This window comes from Nerophis lumbriciformis, linkage group LG15, assembly GCF_033978685.3.
Source record: "Nerophis lumbriciformis linkage group LG15, RoL_Nlum_v2.1, whole genome shotgun sequence".
NCBI classification, from domain to species: Eukaryota; Metazoa; Chordata; class Actinopteri; order Syngnathiformes; family Syngnathidae; genus Nerophis; species Nerophis lumbriciformis.
Window position 1 is genome coordinate 39,509,030 of NC_084562.2, and position 27,514 is coordinate 39,536,543.

General features: G+C 38.7%; 1 protein-coding gene across 2 annotated transcripts in view; it reads left to right on the forward strand.

The window, feature by feature from the left end:
- Positions 1–27,514, forward strand: part of LOC133616255 (homeobox protein aristaless-like 4) — a 58,958-nt gene that overhangs the window by 14,051 nt on the left and 17,393 nt on the right. The gene's annotated exons all lie outside the window — the stretch shown is intronic.

The following is a 27,514-nucleotide window of genomic DNA, read 5'->3' on the forward strand; positions in this document are numbered from 1 at the left end:
GTTGGTCCTCATAGACGGTTTGTCAACATAAACGGAACAATTTTTCATAGGTCTTAAATTTTATGTCGACCAAAGCCGTCGACCATGTTTGTTGACGTCGACTTAAGTGGGTACTTTTTAGTAACAAACGTCTTAAGCGTGTTGGAATGAGTGTTAATGAATTGGTCTACATAGGTGGAACGACTTTTCATGGGTCTCAAAGGTTGTGTTGACATCGACTTAAGAGGGCACATTTTTGTAATAAAACATACGTGGTGGACTTAGACGGTTTGTTGACATGAACAGACTGATTGTTCTTGAATTGAATTAGGCAGGAACTTTTTAGTAAAAACATGGTGGACTGCGACTGTATGAATCGTCAACATAAACAAACCGATTCAGTCTAGGTCTCAAACTTTATGTCGACAAAAACAGTCGACCATGTATGTCAACATCGACATAGGCGAGCATGTTTTATTAATAAGAAGGCGCGTTGGACCGAGCGTTAATGAGTTGGTCCTCATAGACGGTTTGTCAACATAAACGATTTTTCATGGGTCTCAAATTTTATGTCGACCAAAGCGGTCGACCATGTATGGTAACATCAACATAGGCGAGCACTTTTTATTAATAAGAAGGCCGAGAGTTAATGAGTTGGTCCTCATAGACGGTTTGTCAACATAAACGATTTTTCATATGTCTCAAATTTTATGTCGACCAAAGCGGTCGACCATGTATGTCAACATCAACATAGGCGAGCACTTTTTATTAATAAGAAGGCGCCTTGCACCGAGAGTTAATGAGTTTGTCCTCATAGACGGTTTGTCAACATAAACGATTTTTCATAGGTCTCAAATTTTATGTCGACCAAAGCGGTCGACCACGTATGTCAACATCAACATAGACGAGCACTTTTTATTAATAGGAAGGCGCCTTGCACCGAGATTTAATGAGTTGGTCCTCATAGACGGTTTGTCAACATAAACGAAACAATTTTTCATAGGTCTTAAATTTTATGTCGACCAAAGCCGTCGACCATGTTTGTTGACGTCGACTTAAGTGGGTCCTTTTTAGTAACAAACGTCTTAAGCGTGTTGGAATGAGTGTTAATGAATTGGTCTACATAGGTGGAACGACTTTTCATGGGTCTCAAAGGTTGTGTTGACATCGACTTAAGAGGGCACATTTTTGTAATAAAACATACGTGGTGGACTTAGACGGTTTGTTGACATGAACAGACTGATTGTTCTTGAATTGAATTAGGCAGGAACTTTTTAGTAAAAACATGGTGGACTTGCGACTGTATGAATCGTCAACATAAACAAACCGATTCAGTCTAGGTCTCAAACTTTATGTCGACAAAAACAGTCAACCATGTATGTCAACATCAACATAGGCGAGCACTTTTTATTAATAAGAAGGCGCGTTGGACAGAGAGTTAATGAGTTGGTCCTCATAGACGGTTTGTCAACATAAACAATTTTTCATATGTCTCAAATTTTATGTCGACCAAAGCAGTCGACCATGTATGGTAACATCAACATAGGCGAGCACTTTTTATTAATAAGAAGGCCGAGAGTTAATGAGTTGGTCCTCATAGACGGTTTGTCAACATAAACGATTTTTCATAGGTCTCAAATTTTATGTCGACCAAAGTGGTCAACCATGTATGGTAACATCAACATAGGCGAGCACTTTTTATTAATAAGAAAGCCGAGGGTTAATGAGTTGGTCCTCATAGACGGTTTGTCAACATAAACGATTTTTCATATGTCTCAAATTTTATGTCGACCAAAGCGGTCGACCATGTATGTCAACATCAACATAGGCGAGCACTTTTTCTTAATAAGAAGCGCCTTGCACCGAGAGTTAATGAGTTGGTCCTCATAGACGGTTTGTCAACATAAACGATTTTTCATAGGTCTCAAATTTTATGTCGACCAAAGCGGTCGACCACGTATGTCAACATCAACATAGGCGAGCACTTTTTATTGATAGGAAGGCGCCTTGCACCGAGATTTAATGAGTTGGTCCTCATAGACGGTTTGTCAACATAAACGGAACAATTTTTCATAGGTCTTAAATTTTATGTCGACCAAAGCCGTCGACCATGTTTGTTGACGTCGACTTAAGTGGGTACTTTTTAGTAACAAACGTCTTAAGCGTGTTGGAATGAGTGTTAATGAATTGGTCTACATAGGTGGAACGACTTTTCATGGGTCTCAAAGGTTGTGTTGACATCGACTTAAGAGGGCACATTTTTGTAATAAAACATACGTGGTGGACTTAGACGGTTTGTTGACATGAACAGACTGATTGTTCTTGAATTGAATTAGGCAGGAACTTTTTAGTAAAAACATGGTGGACTGCGACTGTATGAATCGTCAACATAAACAAACCGATTCAGTCTAGGTCTCAAACTTTATGTCGACAAAAACAGTCGACCATGTATGTCAACATCGACATAGGCGAGCATGTTTTATTAATAAGAAGGCGCGTTGGACCGAGCGTTAATGAGTTGGTCCTCATAGACGGTTTGTCAACATAAACGATTTTTCATAGGTCTCAAATTTTATGTCGACCAAAGCGGTCGACCATGTATGGTAACATCAACATAGGCGAGCACTTTTTATTAATAAGAAGGCCAAGAGTTAATGAGTTGGTCCTCATAGACGGTTTGTCCACATAAACGATTTTTCATATGTCTCAAATTTTATGTCGACCAAAGCGGTCGACCATGTATGTCAACATCAACATAGGCGAGCACTTGTTCTTAATAAGAAGGCGCCTTGCACCGAGAGTTAATGAGTTTGTCCTCATAGACGGTTTGTCAACATAAACGATTTTTCATAGGTCTCAAATTTTATGTCGACCAAAGCGGTCGACCACGTATGTCAACATCAACATAGGCGCACTTTTTATTAATAGGAAGGCGCCTTGCACCGAGATTTAATGAGTTGGTCCTCATAGACGGTTTGTCAACATAAACGGAACAATTTTTCATAGGTCTTAAATTTTATGTCGACCAAAGCGGTCGACCATGTATGGTAACATCAACATAGGCGAGCACTTTTTATCAATAAGAAAGCCGAGGGTTAATGAATTGGTCCTCATAGACGGTTTGTCAACATAAACGATTTTTCATATGTCTCAAATTTTATGTCGACCAAAGCGGTCGACCATGTATGTCAACATCAACATAGGCGAGCACTTTTTATTAATAAGAAGCGCCTTGCACCGAGAGTTAATGAGTTGGTCCTCATAGACGGTTTGTCAACATAAACGATTTTTCATAGGTCTCAAATTTTATGTCGACCAAAGCGGTCGACCACGTATGTCAACATCAACATAGACGAGCACTTTTTATTAATAGGAAGGCGCCTTGCACCGAGATTTAATGAGTTGGTCCTCATAGACGGTTTGTCAACATAAACGAAACAATTTTTCATAGGTCTTAAATTTTATGTCGACCAAAGCCGTCGACCATGTTTGTTGACGTCGACTTAAGTGGGTCCTTTTTAGTAACAAACGTCTTAAGCGTGTTGGAATGAGTGTTAATGAATTGGTCTACATAGGTGGAACGACTTTTCATGGGTCTCAAAGGTTGTGTTGACATCGACTTAAGAGGGCACATTTTTGTAATAAAACATACGTGGTGGACTTAGACGGTTTGTTGACATGAACAGACTGATTGTTCTTGAATTGAATTAGGCAGGAACTTTTTAGTAAAAACATGGTGGACTTGCGACTGTATGAATCGTCAACATAAACAAACCGATTCAGTCTAGGTCTCAAACTTTATGTCGACAAAAACAGTCAACCATGTATGTCAACATCAACATAGGCGAGCACTTTTTATTAATAAGAAGGCGCGTTGGACAGAGAGTTAATGAGTTGGTCCTCATAGACGGTTTGTCAACATAAACAATTTTTCATATGTCTCAAATTTTATGTCGACCAAAGCAGTCGACCATGTATGGTAACATCAACATAGGCGAGCACTTTTTATTAATAAGAAGGCCGAGAGTTAATGAGTTGGTCCTCATAGACGGTTTGTCAACATAAACGATTTTTCATAGGTCTCAAATTTTATGTCGACCAAAGCGGTCGACCACGTATGTCAACATCAACATAGGCGAGCACTTTTTATTAATAGGAAGGCGCCTTGCACCGAGATTTAATGAGTTGGTCCTCATAGACGGTTTGTCAACATAAACGGAACAATTTTTCATAGGTCTTAAATTTTATGTCGACCAAAGCCGTCGACCATGTTTGTTGACGTCGACTTAAGTGGGTACTTTTTAGTAACAAACGTCTTAAGCGTGTTGGAATGAGTGTTAATGAATTGGTCTACATAGGTGGAACGACTTTTCATGGGTCTCAAAGGTTGTGTTGACATCGACTTAAGAGGGCACATTTTTGTAATAAAACATACGTGGTGGACTTAGACGGTTTGTTGACATGAACAGACTGATTGTTCTTGAATTGAATTAGGCAGGAACTTTTTAGTAAAAACATGGTGGACTGCGACTGTATGAATCGTCAACATAAACAAACCGATTCAGTCTAGGTCTCAAACTTTATGTCGACAAAAACAGTCGACCATGTATGTCAACATCGACATAGGCGAGCATGTTTTATTAATAAGAAGGCGCGTTGGACCGAGCGTTAATGAGTTGGTCCTCATAGACGGTTTGTCAACATAAACGATTTTTCATAGGTCTCAAATTTTATGTCGACCAAAGCGGTCGACCATGTATGGTAACATCAACATAGGCGAGCACTTTTTATTAATAAGAAGGCCAAGAGTTAATGAGTTGGTCCTCATAGACGGTTTGTCCACATAAACGATTTTTCATATGTCTCAAATTTTATGTCGACCAAAGCGGTCGACCATGTATGTCAACATCAACATAGGCGAGCACTTGTTCTTAATAAGAAGGCGCCTTGCACCGAGAGTTAATGAGTTTGTCCTCATAGACGGTTTGTCAACATAAACGATTTTTCATAGGTCTCAAATTTTATGTCGACCAAAGCGGTCGACCACGTATGTCAACATCAACATAGGCGCACTTTTTATTAATAGGAAGGCGCCTTGCACCGAGATTTAATGAGTTGGTCCTCATAGACGGTTTGTCAACATAAACGGAACAATTTTTCATAGGTCTTAAATTTTATGTCGACCAAAGCGGTCGACCATGTATGGTAACATCAACATAGGCGAGCACTTTTTATCAATAAGAAAGCCGAGGGTTAATGAATTGGTCCTCATAGACGGTTTGTCAACATAAACGATTTTTCATATGTCTCAAATTTTATGTCGACCAAAGCGGTCGACCATGTATGTCAACATCAACATAGGCGAGCACTTTTTATTAATAAGAAGCGCCTTGCACCGAGAGTTAATGAGTTGGTCCTCATAGACGGTTTGTCAACATAAACGATTTTTCATAGGTCTCAAATTTTATGTCGACCAAAGCGGTCGACCATGTATGTCAACATCAACATAGGCGAGCACTTTTTATTAATAGGAAGGCGCCTTGCACCGAGATTTAATGAGTTGGTCCTCATAGACAGTTTGTCAACATAAACGGAACAATTTTTCATAGGTCTTAAATTTTATGTCGACCAAAGCCGTCGACCATGTTTGTTGACGTCGACTTAAGTGGGTACTTTTTAGTAACAAACGTCTTAAGCGTGTTGGAATGAGTGTTAATGAATTGGTCTACATAGGTGGAACGACTTTTCATGGGTCTCAAAGGTTGTGTTGACATCGACTTAAGAGGGCACATTTTTGTAATAAAACATACGTGGTGGACTTAGACGGTTTGTTGACATGAACAGACTGATTGTTCTTGAATTGAATTAGGCAGGAACTTTTTAGTAAAAACATGGTGGACTGCGACTGTATGAATCGTCAACATAAACAAACCGATTCAGTCTAGGTCTCAAACTTTATGTCGACAAAAACAGTCGACCATGTATGTCAACATCGACATAGGCGAGCATGTTTTATTAATAAGAAGGCGCGTTGGACCGAGCGTTAATGAGTTGGTCCTCATAGACGGTTTGTCAACATAAACGATTTTTCATAGGTCTCAAATTTTATGTCGACCAAAGCGGTCGACCATGTATGGTAACATCAACATAGGCGAGCACTTTTTATTAATAAGAAGGCCAAGAGTTAATGAGTTGGTCCTCATAGACGGTTTGTCCACATAAACGATTTTTCATATGTCTCAAATTTTATGTCGACCAAAGCGGTCGACCATGTATGTCAACATCAACATAGGCGAGCACTTGTTCTTAATAAGAAGGCGCCTTGCACCGAGAGTTAATGAGTTTGTCCTCATAGACGGTTTGTCAACATAAACGATTTTTCATAGGTCTCAAATTTTATGTCGACCAAAGCGGTCGACCACGTATGTCAACATCAACATAGGCGCACTTTTTATTAATAGGAAGGCGCCTTGCACCGAGATTTAATGAGTTGGTCCTCATAGACGGTTTGTCAACATAAACGGAACAATTTTTCATAGGTCTTAAATTTTATGTCGACCAAAGCGGTCGACCATGTATGGTAACATCAACATAGGCGAGCACTTTTTATCAATAAGAAAGCCGAGGGTTAATGAATTGGTCCTCATAGACGGTTTGTCAACATAAACGATTTTTCATATGTCTCAAATTTTATGTCGACCAAAGCGGTCGACCATGTATGTCAACATCAACATAGGCGAGCACTTTTTATTAATAAGAAGCGCCTTGCACCGAGAGTTAATGAGTTGGTCCTCATAGACGGTTTGTCAACATAAACGATTTTTCATAGGTCTCAAATTTTATGTCGACCAAAGCGGTCGACCATGTATGTCAACATCAACATAGGCGAGCACTTTTTATTAATAGGAAGGCGCCTTGCACCGAGATTTAATGAGTTGGTCCTCATAGACAGTTTGTCAACATAAACGGAACAATTTTTCATAGGTCTTAAATTTTATGTCGACCAAAGCCGTCGACCATGTTTGTTGACGTCGACTTAAGTGGGTACTTTTTAGTAACAAACGTCTTAAGCGTGTTGGAATGAGTGTTAATGAATTGGTCTACATAGGTGGAACGACTTTTCATGGGTCTCAAAGGTTGTGTTGACATCGACTTAAGAGGGCACATTTTTGTAATAAAACATACGTGGTGGACTTAGACGGTTTGTTGACATGAACAGACTGATTGTTCTTGAATTGAATTAGGCAGGAACTTTTTAGTAAAAACATGGTGGACTGCGACTGTATGAATCGTCAACATAAACAAACCGATTCAGTCTAGGTCTCAAACTTTATGTCGACAAAAACAGTCGACCATGTATGTCAACATCGACATAGGCGAGCATGTTTTATTAATAAGAAGGCGCGTTGGACCGAGCATTAATGAGTTGGTCCTCATAGACGGTTTGTCAACATAAACGATTTTTCATAGGTCTCAAATTTTATGTCGACCAAAGCGGTCGACCATGTATGGTAACATCAACATAGGCGAGCACTTTTTATTAATAAGAAAGCCGAGGGTTAATGAATTGGTCCTCATAGACAGTTTGTCAACATAAACGATTTTTCATATGTCTCAAATTTTATGTCGACCAAAGCGGTCGACCATGTATGTCAACATCAACATAGGCGAGCACTTTTTCTTAATAAGAAGCGCCTTGCACCGAGTGTTAATGAGTTGGTCCTCATAGACGGTTTGTCAACATAAACGATTTTTCATAGGTCTCAAATTTTATGTCGACGAAAGCGGTCGACCACGTATGTCAACATCAACATAGGCGAGCACTTTTTATTAATAAGAAGGCGCCTTGCACCGAGATTTAATGAGTTGGTCCTCATAGACGGTTTGTCAACATAAACGGAACAATTTTTCATAGGTCTTAAATTTTATGTCGACCAAAGCCGTCGACCATGTTTGTTGACGTCGACTTAAGTGGGTACTTTTTAGTAACAAACGTCTTAAGCGTGTTGGAATGAGTGTTAATGAATTGGTCTACATAGGTGGAACAACTTTTCATGGGTCTCAAAGGTTGTGTTGACATCGACTTAAGAGGGCACATTTTTGTAATAAAACATACGTGGTGGACTTAGACGGTTTGTTGACATGAACAGACTGATTGTTCTTGAATTGAATTAGGCAGGAACTTTTTAGTAAAAACATGGTGGACTGCGACATGAATCGTCAACATAAACAAACCGATTCAGTCTAGGTCTCAAACTTTATGTCGACAAAAACAGTCGACCATGTATGTCAACATCGACATAGGCGAGCACTTTTTATTAATAAGAAAGCCGAGGGTTAATGAATTGGTCCTCATAGACGGTTTGTCAACATAAACGATTTTTCATATGTCTCAAATTTTATGTCGACCAAAGCGGTCGACCATGTATGTCAACATCAACATAGGCGAGCACTTTTTCTTAATAAGAAGCGCCTTGCACCGAGAGTTAATGAGTTGGTCCTCATAGACGGTTTGTCAACATAAACGATTTTTCATAGGTCTCAAATTTTATGTCGACCAAAGCGGTCGACCATGTATGTCAACATCAACATAGGCGAGCACTTTTTATTAATAAGAAAGCCGAGGGTTAATGAATTGGTCCTCATAGACGGTTTGTCAACATAAACGATTTTTCATAGGTCTCAAATTTTATGTCGACCAAAGCAGTCGACCATGTATGGTAACATCAACATAGGCGAGCACTTTTTATTAATAAGAAAGCCGAGGGTTAATGAATTGGTCCTCATAGACGGTTTGTCAACATAAACGATTTTTCATATGTCTCAAATTTTATGTCGACCAAAGCGGTCGACCATGTATGTCAACATCAACATAGGCGAGCACTTTTTCTTAATAAGAAGCGCCTTGCACCGAGAGTTAATGAGTTGGTCCTCATAGACGGTTTGTCAACATAAACGATTTTTCATAGGTCTCAAATTTTATGTCGACCAAAGCGGTCGACCACGTATGTCAACATCAACATAGGCGAGCACTTTTTATTAATAGGAAGGCGCCTTGCACCGAGATTTAATGAGTTGGTCCTCATAGACGGTTTGTCAACATAAACGGAACAATTTTTCATAGGTCTTAAATTTTATGTCGACCAAAGCCGTCGACCATGTTTGTTGACGTCGACTTAAGCGGGTACTTTTTAGTAACAAACGTCTTAAGCGTGTTGGAATGAATGTTAATGAATTGGTCTATATAGGTGGAACGACTTTTCATGGGTCTCAAAGGTTGTGTTGACATCGACTTAAGAGGGCACATTTTTGTAATAAAACATACGTGGTGGACTTAGACGGTTTGTTGACATGAACAGACTGATTGTTCTTGAATTGAATTAGGCAGGAACTTTTTAGTAAAAACATGGTGGACTGCGACTGTATGAATCGTCAACATAAACAAACCGATTCAGTCTAGGTCTCAAACTTTATGTCGACAAAAACAGTCGACCATGTATGTCAACATCGACATAGGCCATCATGTTTTATTAATAAGAAGGCGCGTTGGACCGAGCGTTAATGAGTTGGTCCTCATAGACGGTTTGTCAACATAAACGATTTTTCATAGGTCTCAAATTTTATGTCGACCAAAGCGGTCGACCATGTATGGTAACATCAACATAGGCGAGCACTTTTTATTAATAAGAAGGCCGAGAGTTAATGAGTTGGTCCTCATAGACGGTTTGTCAACATAAACGATTTTTCATATGTCTCAAATTTTATGTCGACCAAAGCGGTCGACCACGTATGTCAACATCAACATAGGCGAGCACTTTTTCTTAATAAGAAGCGCCTTGCACCGAGAGTTAATGAGTTGGTCCTCATAGACGGTTTGTCAACATAAACGATTTTTCATAGGTCTCAAATTTTATGTCGACCAAAGCGGTCGACCACGTATGTCAACATCAACATAGGCGAGCACTTTTTATTAATAGGAAGGCGCCTTGCACCGAGATTTAATGAGTTGGTCCTCATAGACGGTTTGTCAACATAAACGATTTTTCATAGGTCTCAAATTTTATGTCGACCAAAGCGGTCGACCATGTATGTCAACATCAACATAGGCGAGCACTTTTTCTTAATAAGAAGGCCGAGAGTTAATGAGTTGGTCCTCATAGACGGTTTGTCAACATAAACGATTTTTCATATGTCTCAAATTTTATGTCGACCAAAGCGGTCGACCACGTATGTCAACATCAACATAGGCGAGCACTTTTTCTTAATAAGAAGCGCCTTGCACCGAGAGTTAATGAGTTGGTCCTCATAGACGGTTTGTCAACATAAACGATTTTTCATATGTCTCAAATTTTATGTCGACCAAAGCGGTCGACCACGTATGTCAACATCAACATAGGCGAGCACTTTTTCTTAATAAGAAGCGCCTTGCACCGAGAGTTAATGAGTTGGTCCTCATAGACGGTTTGTCAACATAAACGATTTTTCATAGGTCTCAAATTTTATGTCGACCAAAGCGGTCGACCACGTATGTCAACATCAACATAGGCGAGCACTTTTTATTAATAGGAAGGCGCCTTGCACCGAGATTTAATGAGTTGGTCCTCATAGACGGTTTGTCAACATAAACGATTTTTCATAGGTCTCAAATTTTATGTCGACCAAAGCGGTCGACCATGTATGGTAACATCAACATAGGCGAGCACTTTTTATTAATAAGAAGGCCGAGAGTTAATGAGTTGGTCCTCATAGACGGTTTGTCAACATAAACGATTTTTCATATGTCTCAAATTTTATGTCGACCAAAGCGGTCGACCATGTATGTCAACATCAACATAGGCGAGCACTTTTTATTAATAAGAAGGCGCCTTGCACCAAGAGTTAATGAGTTGGTCCTCATAGACGGTTTGTCAACATAAACGATTTTTCATAGGTCTCAAATTTTATGTCGACCAAAGCGGTCGACCATGTATGGTAACATCAACATAGGCGAGCACTTTTTATTAATAAGAAGGCCGAGAGTTAATGAATTGGTCCTCATAGACGGTTTGTCAACATAAACGATTTTTCATATGTCTCAAATTTTATGTCGACCAAAGCGGTCGACCATGTATGTCAATATCAACATAGGCGAGCACTTTTTCTTAATAAGAAGCGCCTTGCACCGAGAGTTAATGAGTTTGTCCTCATAGACGGTTTGTCAACATAAACGATTTTTCATAGGTCTCAAATTTTATGTCGACCAAAGCGGTCGACCACGTATGTCAACATCAACATAGGCAAGCACTTTTTATTAATAGGAAGGCGCCTTGCACCGAGATTTAATGAGTTGGTCCTCATAGACGGTTTGTCAACATAAACGGAACAATTTTTCATAGGTTTTAAATTTTATGTCGACCAAAGCCGTCGACCATTTATGTTGACGTCGACTTAAGTGGGTCCTTTTTAGTAACAAACGTCTTAAGCGTGTTGGAATGAGTGTTAATGAATTGGGTCTCAAAGGTTGTGTTGACATCGACTTAAGAGGGCACGTTTTTGTAATAAGACAAACGTGGTGGACTGGGACTTGATGAGCTGATTGACATAGATGGTGTGTCGCCATAATCAGACTGATTGTTCTTAAATTTAATTAAACAGGAACCATGTATGTCAACATCGACATAAGCGGGCACTTTTTATTAATAAGAAGGTGCGTTGGGCCGAGAGTTAGGAGGTTTGTCAACATAAAAATATATTTTTTTTCTAGGTCTTAAATTATATTTCCACAAAGCGGTCAGCCATGTAAGTTGACGTCAACCTAAGCGGGCAATATTTAGTAATAAGCGTGTTAAACAAGTTGGAATGAGCGTTAATGAGTTGGTCTACATAGGTAGAAAGATTTTTCATAGGTCTCAAATTTTCTGTTGACATTGACTTAAGAGGGCACATTTTAGTAAAAAGGCAAACATGGCGGACTTGATGATGTTTTGTCGACATAAACAGACTGATTATTCCTAAATTGAAATAAGCTGTAACGTTTTAATAATATTGTGGTGGACTGGGACTGTATGAATTGTCAACATAATCGGACCGATTCTTTCGAGGTCTGAAATGTTATGTTGACAAATGCGGTTGACCATGAATGTTGACATCGACATAAGCGGGCACTTTTTATTGATAAGAATAAAAACAATCGATAATTAGTCCTCATAGGTGGTTTTGTCAACATTAATGGAAATATTTTTCCTAGGTCTCAAATTATATGTCGACAAAAGCGGTCGACCATGTATGTTGACGTCCAGTGGGCACTTATTAGTAACAAACGTGTTACGCGTGTTGGAATGAGCGGTAATGAGTTGGTCTACATAGGTGGAAAGATTTTTCATGGGTCTCAAATTTTGTGTTGACGTCGACTTAAGAGGGCACGTTTTCGTAATAAGACAAATGTGGTGGACTTAATGAGTTGATTGACATAGATGGTTTGTCAACATGAACAGAGTGATTGTTCTCAAATTGAGTGTCGACAAAAATGTCCGATAATGTATTGAACACCCAACTGCGCCCAAGACCCAACCTCCGAGGCTGATGGTTTTAGGTTGTCCTGAAAAATTTGGAGGTCAACATAAACAAACCGATTCAGTCCCATTTACTTTCTGTAAAGCACCAGTTCCATTTGCAGCAAAACAGGCCCAGAGCATAATACTACCACCACCATGCTTGACGGTAGGAATGGTGTTCTTGGGATTAAAGGCCTCACCTTTTCTCCTCCAAACCTCTTGCTGGGTATTGTGGCCAAACAACTCAATTTTTGTTTAATCTGACATCACATGGACAAAGATAAGACCTTCTGGAGGAAAGTTCTGTGGTCAGATGAAACAAAGAGTAAATGGAACATTGAAAAAGGAGGATTACCTCCAAATTCTTCAGGACAACTGTAGAGGTTGCACTCTAGTGGGTTCTTCGGACCACCACACACTGCCAGGAGAGCCCGGATTTCAGGGTACAACACTGTTTTATTTTCATAGAATAGTGCAAGTCTTTTGCTTTCCAGCAACAAGTCTTTTCTGCGTCTGTGTCTCTCTCAGGCCCGCAGGCCACGCCCCCCTCCACAACAATCTAAAATCATCAGCCCGGAGGTTGGGTCTTGGGCGCAGTTGGGTGTTCCAACAGGACAATGAACCAAAACTAGGGATGTCCGATAATGGCTTTTTGTCTATATCCGATATTCCGATATTGTCCAACTCTTAATTACCGATACCGATATCAACCGATATATACAGTCGTGGAATTAACACATTATTATGCCTAATTTGGACAACTAGGTATGGTGAAGATAAGGTCCTTTTTTTAAAAATTAATAAAATAAAATAAGATAAATAAATTAAAAACATTTTCTTGAATATAAAAGAAAGTAAAACAATATAAAAACAGTTACATAGAAACTAGTAATGAATGAAAATGAGTAAAATTAACTGTTAAAGGTTAGTACTATTAGTGGACCAGCAGCACGCACAATCATGTGTGCTTACGGACTGTATCCCTTGCAGACTGTATTGATATATATTGATATATAATGTAGGAACCAGAATATTAATAACAGAAAGAAACAACCCTTTTGGGTGAATGATTGTGAATGAGTGTAAATGGGGGAGGGAGTTTTTTTTGGGTTGGTGCACTAATTGTAAGTGTATCTTGGGTTTTTTATGTTGATTTAATTAAAAAAAACAACAACAACAAAAACGAAACCGATAATAAAAAAAACGATACCGATAATTTCCGATATTACATTTTAAAGCATTTATCGACATCTCTACCCCAAACACACGTCAAAAATGGTAAAGGAATGGCTAATTCAGGCTAGAATTAAGGTTTTAGAATGGCCTTCCCAAAGTCCTGACTTAAACGTGTGGACAATGCTGAAGAAACAAGTCCATGTCAGAAAATCAACAAATTTAGCTGAACTGCACCAATTTTGTCAAGAGGAATGGTCAAAAAATTCAACCAGAAGCTTTCCAGAAGCTTGTGAATGGCTACCAAAAGTGCCTTATTGCAGTGAAACTTGCCAAGGGACATGTAAGCAAATATTAACATTGCTGTATGTATACTTTTGACTCAGCAGATTTGCTCACATTTTCAGTAGACCCATAATAAATTCATAAAAGAACCAAACTTCATGAATGTTTTTTGTGACCAACAAGTATGTGCTCTAATCACAAAAAAATAAGAGTTGTAGAAATGATTGTAAACTCAAGACAGCCATGACATTATGTTCTTTACAAGTGTATGTAAACTTTTGATCGCGACTGTATGTTGACGTGGACTTAATCAGGTACATTTTAGTAATAAGAAGAACACAGTGCACTGAGACTTGATGAGCTTGTCGACATAGACGGGTAGTCGACATAAACGGGAGCAACTTGAGCAAGTCCCACTGTGCTCAAAGTGTCTTTGGGCGATTATTATTATTATTATTATGGAATATTGCGATTGTTTGACAGTGTGTGTGGGATGCACCAACCAAAAAATGTTCTCGCAGCCTCTTCACTCGCATGGAATGTTTTGCTGCAAACAGACCACAAAAAAACAGGAGATGAAGGATGTTGGTTTCTGCTCGAGCGCTTGGCAGCGGGACAAGGCCGAGGGCGGCTGTGTGCGAAGAAGGAAAAACGTGTTTGAGAAGTGATTTATCAGCCTTGGACTTCATGGATTATTTTCACAGTCCATAAACGTTACACAGCCTGCTGAGATAGATCATCTTTGCCCAGTCAGCATTTCAAAGTGAGCGTCTCGCATTGTCGTCATAGTAAAAATAGTGCTACTAATAATAAGAGCATTGAGCTGATGGTCTGTCTGCGAGACACTTGGATTATTAGTAATGAGGATGCGTGCAAGTTTAGAAACATTTTCCGGGTGCAACCCTGCAGGTCGGCTCCGTGTTCCTTTAATGTACGGCAGCTGCTGGTCTCCTCACTTGTCAACGTCCACCTGCATCTACCCTTGTTCCTCACGATCCTTTTGTTTCCCAGACCGTAAAACAACTCCCAGAAGATGAACAAATGCATTCTTTCCTTGCACATTTACTGTCCTGGAAGGCTGGTGAAATGTTCCAACTTGCGTTTGTAGTTTCAATCCTGGTATAAGTCCTGGGGGTTTTTTTTCTACATAAAAAACTGTGTTTTATGAAAACACTGCTTCTATAAAAAAAATCCACTTTGAAATAGTTTTCATATGAGTTGGGAAATTGTGTTAGATGTAAATATAAACGGAATACAATGATTTGCAAAACCTTCTCAATCCATATTCAATTGAATGCACTACAAAGACAAGATATTTGATGTTCGAACTCATTAACTTTTTTTTTTTTTTGCAAATAATAATTAACTTAGAATTTCATGGCTGCAACACGTGCCAAAGTAGTTGGTAAAGGGCATGTTCACCACTGTGTTACATGGCCTTTCCTTTTAACAGCACTCAGTAAACGTTTGGGAACTGAGGAGACACATTTTTTAAGCTTCTCAGGTGGAATTCTTTCCCATTCTTGCTTGATGTACAGCTTAAGTTGTTCAACAGTCCGGGGGTCTCCGTTGTGGTGTTTCAGGCTTCATAATGCGCCACACATTTTCAATGGGAGACAGGTCTGGACTACAGGCAGGCCAGTCTAGTACCCGCACTCTTTTACTATGAAGCCATGTTGATGTAACACGTGGCTTGGCGTTGTCTTGCTGAAATAAGCAGGGGCGTCCATGGTAACGTTGCTTGGATGGCAACATATGTTGCTCCAAAACCTGTATGTACCTAACAGCATTAATGGCGCCTTCACAGATGTGTAAGTTACCCATGTCTTGGGCACTAATACACCCCCATACCATCAGAGATGTTGGCTTTTCAACTTTGCGCCTATGACAATCCGGATGGTTCTTTTCCTCTTTGGTCCGGAGGACACGACGTCCACAGTTTCCAAAAACAATTTGAAATGTGGACTCGTCAGACCACAGAACACTTTTCCACTTTGTATCAGTCCATCTTAGATGAGCTCAGGCCCAGCAAAGCCGACAGCGTTTCTGGGTGTTGTTGATAAACGGTTTTCGCCTTGCATAGGAGAGTTTTAACTTGCACTTACAGATGTAGCGACCAACTGTAGTTACTGACAGTGGGTTTCTGAAGTGTTCCTGAGCCCAGGTGGTGATATCCTTTACACACTGATGTCGCTTGTTGATGCAGTACAGCCTGAGGGATCGAAGGTCACGGGCTTAGCTGCTTACGTGCAGTGATTTCTCCAGATTCTCTGAACCCTTTGATGATATTATGGACCGTAGATGGTGAAATCCCTAAATTTCTTGCAATAGCTGGTTGAGAAAGGTTTTTCTTAAACTGTTCAACAATTTGCTCACGCAGTTGTGGACAAAGTGGTGACCCTCGCCCCATCCTTGTTTGTGAATGACTGAGCATTTCATGGAATCTACTTTTATACCCAATCATGGCACCCACCTGTTCCCAATTTGCCTGTTCACCTGTGGGATGTTCCAAATAAGTCTTTGATGAGCATTCCTCAACTTTATCAGTATTTATTGCCACCTTTCCCAACTTCTTTGTCACGTGTTGCTGGCATCAAATTCTAAAGTTAATGATTATTTGCAAAAAAAAAAAAAGTTTATCAGTTTGAACATCAAATATGTTGTCTTTGTAGCATATTCAACTGAATATGGGTTGAAAATGATTTGCAAATCATTGTATTCCGTTTATATTTACATCTAACACAATTTCCCAACTCATATGGAAACGGGGTTTGTACATACATTGTGTGTAATAAATATTTATCTGACAAAAAGGGCATTAAACAAAAAAACAAACAAAAGACCGGACGGAAATCAAACTGTATAAAAAACCAAATACATTTTTCCACTAAGAAATAATGTGAGGTGAGATATTTATATATAGCAACTATACATTTTTAATGACTCTACATTGAGAAACCCATTATCTACACCGGTGTGGGTGAAGTGTCTTGCCCAAGGACAGTGACTAGAATGGAGCAAGCTGGATTCGAACTAGGAATCCGCATGTTTCTGGCCAGCCGCTCTACCATATTGCCTGCTCAGTGGACCTTGTGGTTAGAGTGTCCGCCCTGAGATCGGTAGGTCGTGAGTTCAAACCCCGGCCGAGTCATACCAAAGACTATAAAAATGGGACCCATTTCCTCCCTGCTGGTTGGAATTAGGGGTTAAATCACCAAAATGATCCCCGAGCGCGGCCACCGCTGCTGCTCACTGCTCCCCTCACCTCCCAGGGGGTGGAACACGGGGATGGGTCGAATGCAGAGAATAATTTCACCACACCTAGTGTGACTATCGGTGGTACTTTAACTTTATATGTGTCACGGCATGTCAATTCCAAATTAATAACACAAAATATGTTTTTATGGAGCATAAATACAGTTTTACACATGAAATACATAATTTATTTCAGACACTTGATGGCAAAAGGCCACTGCACTTTCTACAAATTATATATAGATAAAAAAAAAAAATACACTAAGAAAGTGGAATAAAAGAGAAAAAAAGTCAAAGTAACTAGAAAAAGTGGCAAAGTTGACTCTAATAAAACAAAGTTGTTTTTTCTTTAAAGCTGTAATAACTCAAAAAATAATATTAAATCAAAATCAATGTTATTATGAAATATTGACCCATTCAAGGCTCCAATTACTTCACATTAGAAATTCCACTTTGAAATAGTTTTAGGGGAAAGTATTACATATATCGTGTGTTTGCCATGTTATAAATATTTATCTGACAAAAAGGGCATACAACAAAAAAAAACATGAAAATACAATACAAATTTTAATCGACAGATAGATCTGAAATTGATCTAGAGCAGTGATTATCAAATTGTGGTACGCTCGTCTTATGGAAGTCTGTAAATATGGACTGTATATGGAGCATCATTGTTGATGATGTTTGTGCAGGGAGTAAATAATAATAGATGGATTAAAATCAATGTTGTTATGAAATATTGACTTTTTAAATCAAAGTCCGCACATAAACTTTAGAGCTCTGTTGCTAACTAACAAACTGACTGCAAATACATATCCTCCTGGCGGAAGTAAAAAAAAAGCATGTGTTCCAATTGGACCTAACAGAATATGTTAGCTGTATGTATAAATAATAATGTGAAAAAATACAATTAAAAATACACTTAATCTCAGGAAACCCTTATTTTTAAAATGTGGTGGAAAAACAACAACTCATAATCAATAATCAGTGTACTGTATTATGATGATATATATTACATATTCCTCGCCACATCGCACTTCAAATATTTCAGCTTCACCCCTTTTAAAATAATATTTTGAAAAAAGACATTTTTTAAAGCATGTTTTTAACCAATGGTCCAAAATTAAGCATTTTAACGCATAAAAATGGCCAAATAAACTAAAAATATCAATACTACAGTAGTATTGACAACTAGAGAAGACTAAACCAATCAGAGCGCGCTGTTCAGTATTGTGTCCACTGATTGGCTCAGCCTCAGCCAGCACTACTATAATGGATTAAAAGAGTGCAAAGGTGCTAGTTCATGTCTAGAGGGCTCTCATAGCGGTAAAACCCATATTTAGAAGGTTGTAGAGAGGTTTGCAAACTCTAACTATGAAAATATTAAATTTATAGTTAATGATTCTTACTTCATGTATGGAACCAATTGAGGGACAACTCAAAATAGGCATATTTCAGACATAGTTGTAAATAATGATTAATCATGATGAATTAATTTGTAGACTGTGATTAAGCAGATTGAAAAGTGTAATCGTTTGATAGCCCCTAATCATGTTGTGATCATAATGTCCGTTTCTGGCTTAACGTATTTATTCTTTCAATTTTGACAGAAAAAATGTACTGCATGCAATTGCACATCTTCAAAACTTTAATATCATCCGATCAAGCATTTTTTTGCTTATCAAGTTTAGCTTGTCACACCTTGACTTGCAATTTCAAAGCAAGTGATCCATCAATCTGTTATTTGAAAATATAATAACTAAACAATCATCTAAGCCAATTGTGTAGCGAGGCTATTATACGTTTATATTAATATATTCACTTTTAAAAGCAGGGGCAGCCATAACTGCAATGTGGCCCTTCAAAAAAAAAACAGTTTGACACTCCTGATCTTATGAAAGTAATTAACATCATACTGGCGCCATCCTCTAATCAGCTGGTTTACCAGCATTGTTTACTTCTTTTGTTCGTTATTGTAAACAAGCTTGCAAAGTAATACAGGGAATGCAGAAGTACCCGAAAGAAACATTTTCTTAATGCTTTGTTGAGTAAAAAGACGTTTGATTTCCTCACAAATCAAGAAGAAGATTCTCAACTGCTGTTTGTTTAAAAAAGTGTTTTTAAAACTCCCCTAGAAAGCAGCAACAGCAGTATGTGGCTCTAAATCTCAAGATTATTGTGTAATTTGGATATTAGGGGACATTGGAGTCCTGCAGGCATGCTAGGTCCAGCTCATTGAGTACCTAATAAAAATAGAATTCCAATTATCAAAATGTTGAAAAAAATTATAGCACTCGCAACTTTCTTTGGCCCCATGGTGGATTACATTGCAGTTGTATTCAATAACAAAAAAGTACAGAGAGTGAGTCATCATCATGTGGGATTCTTTGTTTGGGTACACGATTCTGCAAAATGATGCGTTGGAAGACGGACTATTTTGCTAGAAGCAATTTTTGGTCGTACGATAACCAAGACTGTATAAGCAAAACACTCATGTATTGCAGTACACTGTATTTTCCGACATTTTTTGCAGCTTAAAATCATAAAATGACAATATTTGAACAGTGATCATGCATCACAAGGACTAAAGATGATAATGTCCCATAGGTCAGTTGGTGCGAGTCACCTCCAACCAAGAGCCTGCATGAACACAAACGTTAGTAAGAGTCACTAAGTTGTATTTCTTTTTAGGGATACAGAAAAATGAAAGAATGCAGTGACAACACTTTGATCTTTTTTTTTTTTCATTAAAGATGCTATAAAGTAGGTCATTAATAAAGCTCTCAGATGAGCCAATCAGATTAATCACAATTGTGATTTTTACAATTATTTGCAGTAAATTATTTGTTTGCATGAATTAATTCAGCTCTAAAAAAAGACTCCAATATTTTGACACAAAGTTGATTTTATCTTTAAATATTTTTTAAATGCTTTACATGAATGCATGTCATTCTTTGGCTCAAAACTTGGCAAAAATTGTTATCCTAAGTACAGTCGGGGTTTATTTTGAAGTGAAATTTGTTTCCTCACCCATATTTGATCACTGACCGTTTCACAACTTTCAGGAGCATGTGTGGACAAAATCCATTTTGTGATTAATCTGTGTTTATACATGATTAATGTGATAATTTTGTGTGATTAATTGCATGAGTTAATGCAAGGGTGTCCAAACGTCGCATATTGAAACGTCTAAGCATGAGAGGGCCATTTGAATATTTTTTTCATTTTGTAAAAAAATAATAATCTGAAAACAGACATGACAGCACTAGTGTCCAAAATGCGGCCTGGGGGCCATCTAGAAATAATATTACAAACAAAAAACATAAAAAACATAAAAAAGTGTAATAAAAAAAGCTTACATGTGAAATGTAATGAGAAAAAGTTGCAATGTTGACTCTAATAACACAAAGTTGCCATGCAGACTGTTTGTTTCTCTTTGAAGTTGTTGTTGCTCAAAATATAATAATGAATCAAAATCAAGGATGTTATGAATTATTGACCTATTGAAGGTTCCAATTACTTCACATCATATATTCCCCTATTTTTTTGAGGCAAATATTGCATATTTTGTGTGTTTGCCATATGAAAACAAAGCTTTCTATGACAAAAAGGTTATAAAAAAACAAGTAAAAAATGTAATCGACAGATAGATCTGAAGTTGCTCTCAAGATTTCAGTGTTGAAAGTTAAAAAAATAAATAATATTAATTTATGACTTATTTTAAACACTTTTGTGTTTTGGTGGTGGTTAGTGGTGCCATTTTGGATTCCTGACAATTTTAGCGGGATTTTTTTTTAACAGTCCATCTATACATACATTTTCTACCACTTGTCCCTCTTGAGGTCGCGGGAGGGTGGGGGCCTGGAGACTATCCCAGCTGCACTCCTTGCGGAAGGCGGGGTACACCCTGGACAAGTCACCACCTCATCGCAGGGCCAACACAGATTGACAACATTCACACTCACATTCACACACTAGTCATTGTTCCAAAAAATTATAATGAATTAAAATCACTGTTTTATTGACCTATTTAAGGCTCCAACTACTTCAATCCATTTTGACATTTTTTGGGGGGGAAAATATTGCTTAATTTGGGCTTTTTCCATAAAAAAACTGACTTTTCTTTACTAAAAAGGGGGGCTGGGAATACTTTATGTCTATAGATAGATCTGAGGTTGATCTAGAGATTTAAGGGATGGAAAAAAAAAAGGAAATTAAATATGACTTATTTTTTTAAATGTCAAGACTGAGAGAGACCCTTCCGGGTCCCCGGGGCCAAACTTGAGGATTGCCCTATAGGTAAAAATAAACCAATATATTGTATTGATTTTGAAAGTGAAAAATATCAAAATGGCCCTCACATGCTGTGATTTTTCAGTGTGCGGCCCTCAATGGCAAAGGTTTGGACGCCCCTGCGTTACAGTATTTTTATTCTTAAAGACAAAACTGTGTATCAGCTTTGTGTTATAGATGACTAAGCACATTATTATTACTTATTAGTAAGGCTGTCTAAAAGAACGAGTTAACTCATGTGATTAACCACAAAAATATAATCAAGTATTGTTGCAGATTAATCCCGCAGGTTGTTATATGGTCATCATGTGATCAGGTCAATGCATACGTCAGAGCATAGATGAGTGAGGAGACTCCGACTAGATCAGTGGTTCTTAACCTGGGTGCGATTGAACCCTGAGGGTTCGGTAAGTTGGAGCCTCCGCCGCGGAGGTCAAGACACACCCAACTCATTGTGTAAACAAAAACTTCTCCCTATCGGTGTATAGAGTGTCCGCCCTGAGATCGGTAGGTTGTGGGTTCAAACCCCGGCCGAGTCATACCAAAGACTATAAAAATGGGACCCATTACCTCCCTACTTGGCACTCAGCATCAAGGGTTGGAATTGGGGATTGAATCACCAAAAATGATTCCCGGGCGTGGCCAACGCTGCTGCTCACTGCTCCCCTCACCTCCTAGGAGGTGATCAAGGGTGATGGGTCAAATGCAGAGAATAATTTCGCCACACCTAGTGTGTGTGTGACAGTCATTGGTACTTTAACTTTTAACTTAATTATGGATACCCCCAAACAATGTTCCCTCTATTTTTTCCATCTGATTTGCAGGTGTGTAATTTGTTGTGGTTCATGCACAGTTCATTAAAAAACATATAACATTGTCTTGAATTTGAAAAAAATAAAACGTTTTATTTTTTACTAAAGAAGGGGTTCGGTGAATGCGCATATGAAACTGGCGGGGTTCCGTACCTCCAACAAGGTTAAGAACCACTGGACTAGTGTGATCGTTGACAAATTTCACTTTAGAATAATAATAATAATACCGTTACCAAAATTTAGCAAATAAATGAAGTATGCTCAAGTAAAACATTTTTTAAAAATGTTCCTTTGTGACATTCTGACAATAAAATGTCAATTGTGTCCAAATATATATATTTTTAGGTTAATTTAAATTATGCAATGTAATTTACTGTGATTAATCCGATTAATTCAAAAGTGTGATTAAAATAATTAATCATTTGACAGCGCTGCTTATTAGTAATAACATGTTCGCTTTTTCTTATTAAATGACATCGTTTCGCTCATTTTGTATAGTTTTTTTCTTTGTTGGATTTATTTTGATAATATGCTTTGGGCCAATAAAATTTGCAAAGGGCCACATGTTGGACACCCCTGAGGTAATGCATTAAATTTGATTGCCCTAGTCATTTTTTTTCATTCTCCACTCCACCTGACAACAGTCCGGAAAGCGACAAAGATAATTAAAGGGTATCTAGTAATACGTTGCACAATAACGACTTCATTTAACTTTTTAAAACAACGTTGAGAACTTGCTGCATTAGGTCCTGACGTTGAGCAACTCAAACATAACGTTGAAACAACATGCTTTTTGATGACGTTTAATCAATGTTGGGTTCTGACGTTGATTCGACGGTTGGATTTTGGTCGTTTCCCAACCAATATTCTACAACACAAATATATCGTTGCAACAACATGCTTTTTTGACAACGTTTATGTTGTGACGTTGATGTGACCATTGAAATTTGGTCATTTCCCAACCAACAACGTGGATCCAAGGTTGGACATCAACGTTGTCTCAATTTACAAATACCGTATTTTTCGGAGTATAAGTTGCACAGGCCGAAAATGCATAATAAAGAAGGGAAAAAACCTATATAAGTCGCACTGGAGTATAAGTCGCATTTTTTGGGGAAATTTATTTGATAAAAGCCAACACCAAGAATAGACATTTGAAAGGCAATTTAAAATAAATAAAGAATAGTGAACAACAGGCTGAATAAGTGTACGTTATATGACGCATAAATAACCAACTGAGAACGTGCCTGGTATGTTAATGTAACATATTATGGTAAGAGTCATTCAAATAACTATAACATATAGAACATGCTATACGTTTACCAAACAATCTGTCACTCCTAATCGCTAAATCCCATGAAATCTTATACGTCTAGTCTCTTACGTGAATGAGCTAAATAATATTATTTGATATTTTACGGTAATGTGTAAACAATTTCACACATAAGTCGTTCCTGAGTATAAGTCGCAACCCCGGCCAAACAATGAAAAAAAAACTGCGACTTATAGTCCGAAAAATACGGTACAACTATTTTGCAATGTTGTCTCAAAGTCAGTTTTAAAGGACATGTATGTATAATCAACGTTGTATCAATGTCTTGTGCCTGCTGGGTAAGACCTTGTCCAAGTGTACAAAGTAATAAGATGCCTCTTTTGGGTGTTTTGATCCAAAAAGAAGCAAGAAAGTGAATAATTCTAATGGACACTGGCAGGAACATCGCTGTGATGATTTATTAGCACGGATCTGTCTGAGGGTTTAGTGTTTGGGTGCAGCAAGTGTTTATTTTTCCGTCGCCAGAAACAACATCTCTGCAAATGAATGGTGACGGTCCCTGTGACGTCGCATGGCGCTTTTTTCCCCTATGAAAACTGCCACCCTTCATATGTCATACTTGCATACATGCCTCAACGCATCACATGATCTATGCAGCAAGCTATACCATCATGTATCACACATGCAGACAGAAAAAAAACAAAAAACAATCAGCACTCATATTAACACTCAGTGCCAACAAATTTCGCAACTAAAGACCAAGAAATGCATTTGCTCCACCCAGTCATAACCCTTCAATTGAATAATGGGCCGCGCAAAGCTGCCAAGTGACTGTCACTTGAAGCAGAGGCACAATGGAAATGTTTGGACCGAGCCAATGGTGGTAAAACCAAAAAATTACACAATCATATTAAAATGTGCACATGGCGCTATAAAATGCACAATGCTGCATGCTAACAATAGTCATAGGGCAGTCCCTCCAGGGATTTGCTATGTTGTGATCGCGCAAATTCATGCAAATTCAACCCACCCGCGCAAATTATTATCGCAACTTTGTCTTTGCCCAATGGCTGCAACGGCCCTGCACATTTTGACCAATCAGTGTCAGTTTTTCCAATTGAATTTGTCTCTGAGCGGCGTTCAAACGTGCTTAAACTTATGATTATTTTGTAGATGAAGCAGAAACAACAACATGTAATGTACATCAACTTTTCTTTGCGTAGCTCAGACCTACTTCCTGTTCCTGTCTACAGCGCTTCTGGGTAATGTAGTATATAAACATACAGCAACACCCTGGCATCAAAACTTTCTAGATTACATGTATTTATATATTTACTTACATTCATTTATCCAGGGTAAGGCAATTAAAGGCCTACTGAAATGCGATTTTCTTATTTAAACGGGGATAGCAGTTCGATTCGATGTGTCATACTTGATAATTTCGCGATATTGCCAAATTTTTGCTGAAAGGATTTAATAGAGAACATCGACGATAAAGTTCGCAACTTTTGGTCGCTGATAAAAAGCCTTGCCTGTACCGGAAGTAGCAGACGATATGCGCGTGACGTCACAGGTTGTGGAGCTCCTCACATCTGCACATTGTTTACAATCACGGCCACCAACAGCGAGAGCGATTCGGACCGAGAAAGCGACGATTTCCCCATTAATTTGAGCGAGGATGAAAGATTTGTGGATGAGGAAAGTGAGAGTGAAGGACTAGAGGGCAGTGGGAGCGATTCAGATAGGGAAGATGTTGTGAGAGGCGGGTGGGACCTGATATTCAGCTGGGAATGACTAAAACAGTAAATAAACACAAGACATATATATACTCTATTAGCCACAACACAACCAGGCTTATATTTAATATGCCACAAATTAATCCCGCATAACAAACACCTCCCCCATCCCGTCCATATAACCCGCCAATACAACTCAAACAGCCGCACAACACACTCAATCCCACAGCCCAAAGTACCGTTCACCTCCCCAAAGTTCATACAGCACATATATTTCCCCAAAGTTACGTACGTGACATACACATAGCGGCACGCACGTACGGGCAAGCGATCAAATGTTTGGAAGCCGCAGCTGCATGCGTACTCACGGTACCGTGTCTGCGCATCCAACTCAAAGTCCTCCTGGTAAGAGTCTCTGTTGTCCCAGTTCTCCATAGGCCAATGGTAAAGCTTGACCGTCATCTTTCGGGAATGTAAACAATGAAACATCGGCTGTGTTATCCGGCACAACAGTCAGGAGGTGCATTCTATGGCGGGGGTGCGTTATCCGGCACAACACCTGCCGCAATACACCGCTTCCCACCTACAGCTTTCTTCTTTGCTGTCTCCATTGTTCATTGAACAAATTGCAAAAGATTCACCAACACAGATGTCCAGAATACTGTGGAATTTTGCGATGAAAACAGACGACTTAATAGCTGGCCACCATGCTGTCCCATAATGTCCTCTACAATCCGTGACGTCACGCGCAGACGTCATCATACCGAGACGTTTTCAGCAGGATATTTCGCGCAAAATTTAAAATTGCACTTTAGTAAGTTAACCCGGCCGTATTGGCATGTGTTGCAATGTTAAGATTTCATCATTGATGTATAAACTATCAGACTGCGTGGTCGGTAGTAGTGGGTTTCAGTAGGCCTTTAAGAACAGAGTCGTCGCACTTGCAATGTTGACCGAGCAAACAGGCAGTATTTACACGTTAGAGATGTTGATGTGTGATGATAATCTCTCATTTACCAAAATAAAAGGACCACTATAGTGTTTAACAGTTCAAAAATGCTCTTAACGTGAATGTGTTGGAACATAAATTAATGTGTAAGATGGACAAAAACCTTTCAAGCGTAAAACATACACAGAGAATGCCTGCAGCTTGTGGTCGACAGAGCAGACAACGGACAGCAAGGAAGCCTACGGTTATAATTCATTCATTCATAAACGGTACAGTAATTCGACAGTGAACTCTGAGTAGGCGCGTTCACAGCCATCAAGTGTCACTTTTAAGTGTGTGGGATACAATGAGTAAAACATCAATACAGTACAGTAGTATTCAATGTTTTTGGAAAAAAATTAAGCCTCAAAACATTGCAACTTTTTGAAAAATCTGCCATAAAATATATATATGTATATTTTTTTTAAATCCCGCAGGGACTGATTAGGTCCACCAGATGAACGCATCAAGCTAATTCGATCTAGTTTGGGTCGCATGTCTATGTTTTATCCATTGTTACCTTTAAACTCCCCAAATGATCTTCCAAACTAGAAAGGCAGCGTTTACATGTTAGAAATGTTGATGTGTGATGATAATCTATTAGATTTGTACGGTATGCCGGTACTAGTATAGTATCGCGGTACTAATGAATCAAAAACCGCACTATGCTCTGTTTGAAAAGTACCAGTTACATTGCTGGTTTTATGAGCAGAGGAGCATGTTCGGCAGCGCACAATCACGGAGTACTTACGAGCAGACACAGTGTGTAAACAGAAAAGGGAGAACGGACGCATTTTGGCCTAAAAACTGACGATTAAGGAGAACTTATAACACTGAAACGCCCTCAGGAAGAGGTGCTTTAAAACATGGCTAGCTAGCTAGCAGCAAACATCCATCAGCAGTCTGCAGTGTTTTAGCTACTTCTAAATCACTAATCCTCATCTCCATGGCGACAAATAAAGTAAGTTTCTTACAAGTATCATCCCTGCAGGACGAGGAATAGCTAAACATGCAAAAGCAAAAGCTAGCGCACCTGAATGTAAACAAATGCTATGGGTGGATCTACACCTAACATCCACAGTAATGATACCAAGTACAATTGTGTATTTAGTCGATACTACTATGATTGCATCGATATGTTTTATCGTCACAAAATCTTGTTTCCTTTTTTTTTAATTCATATTATG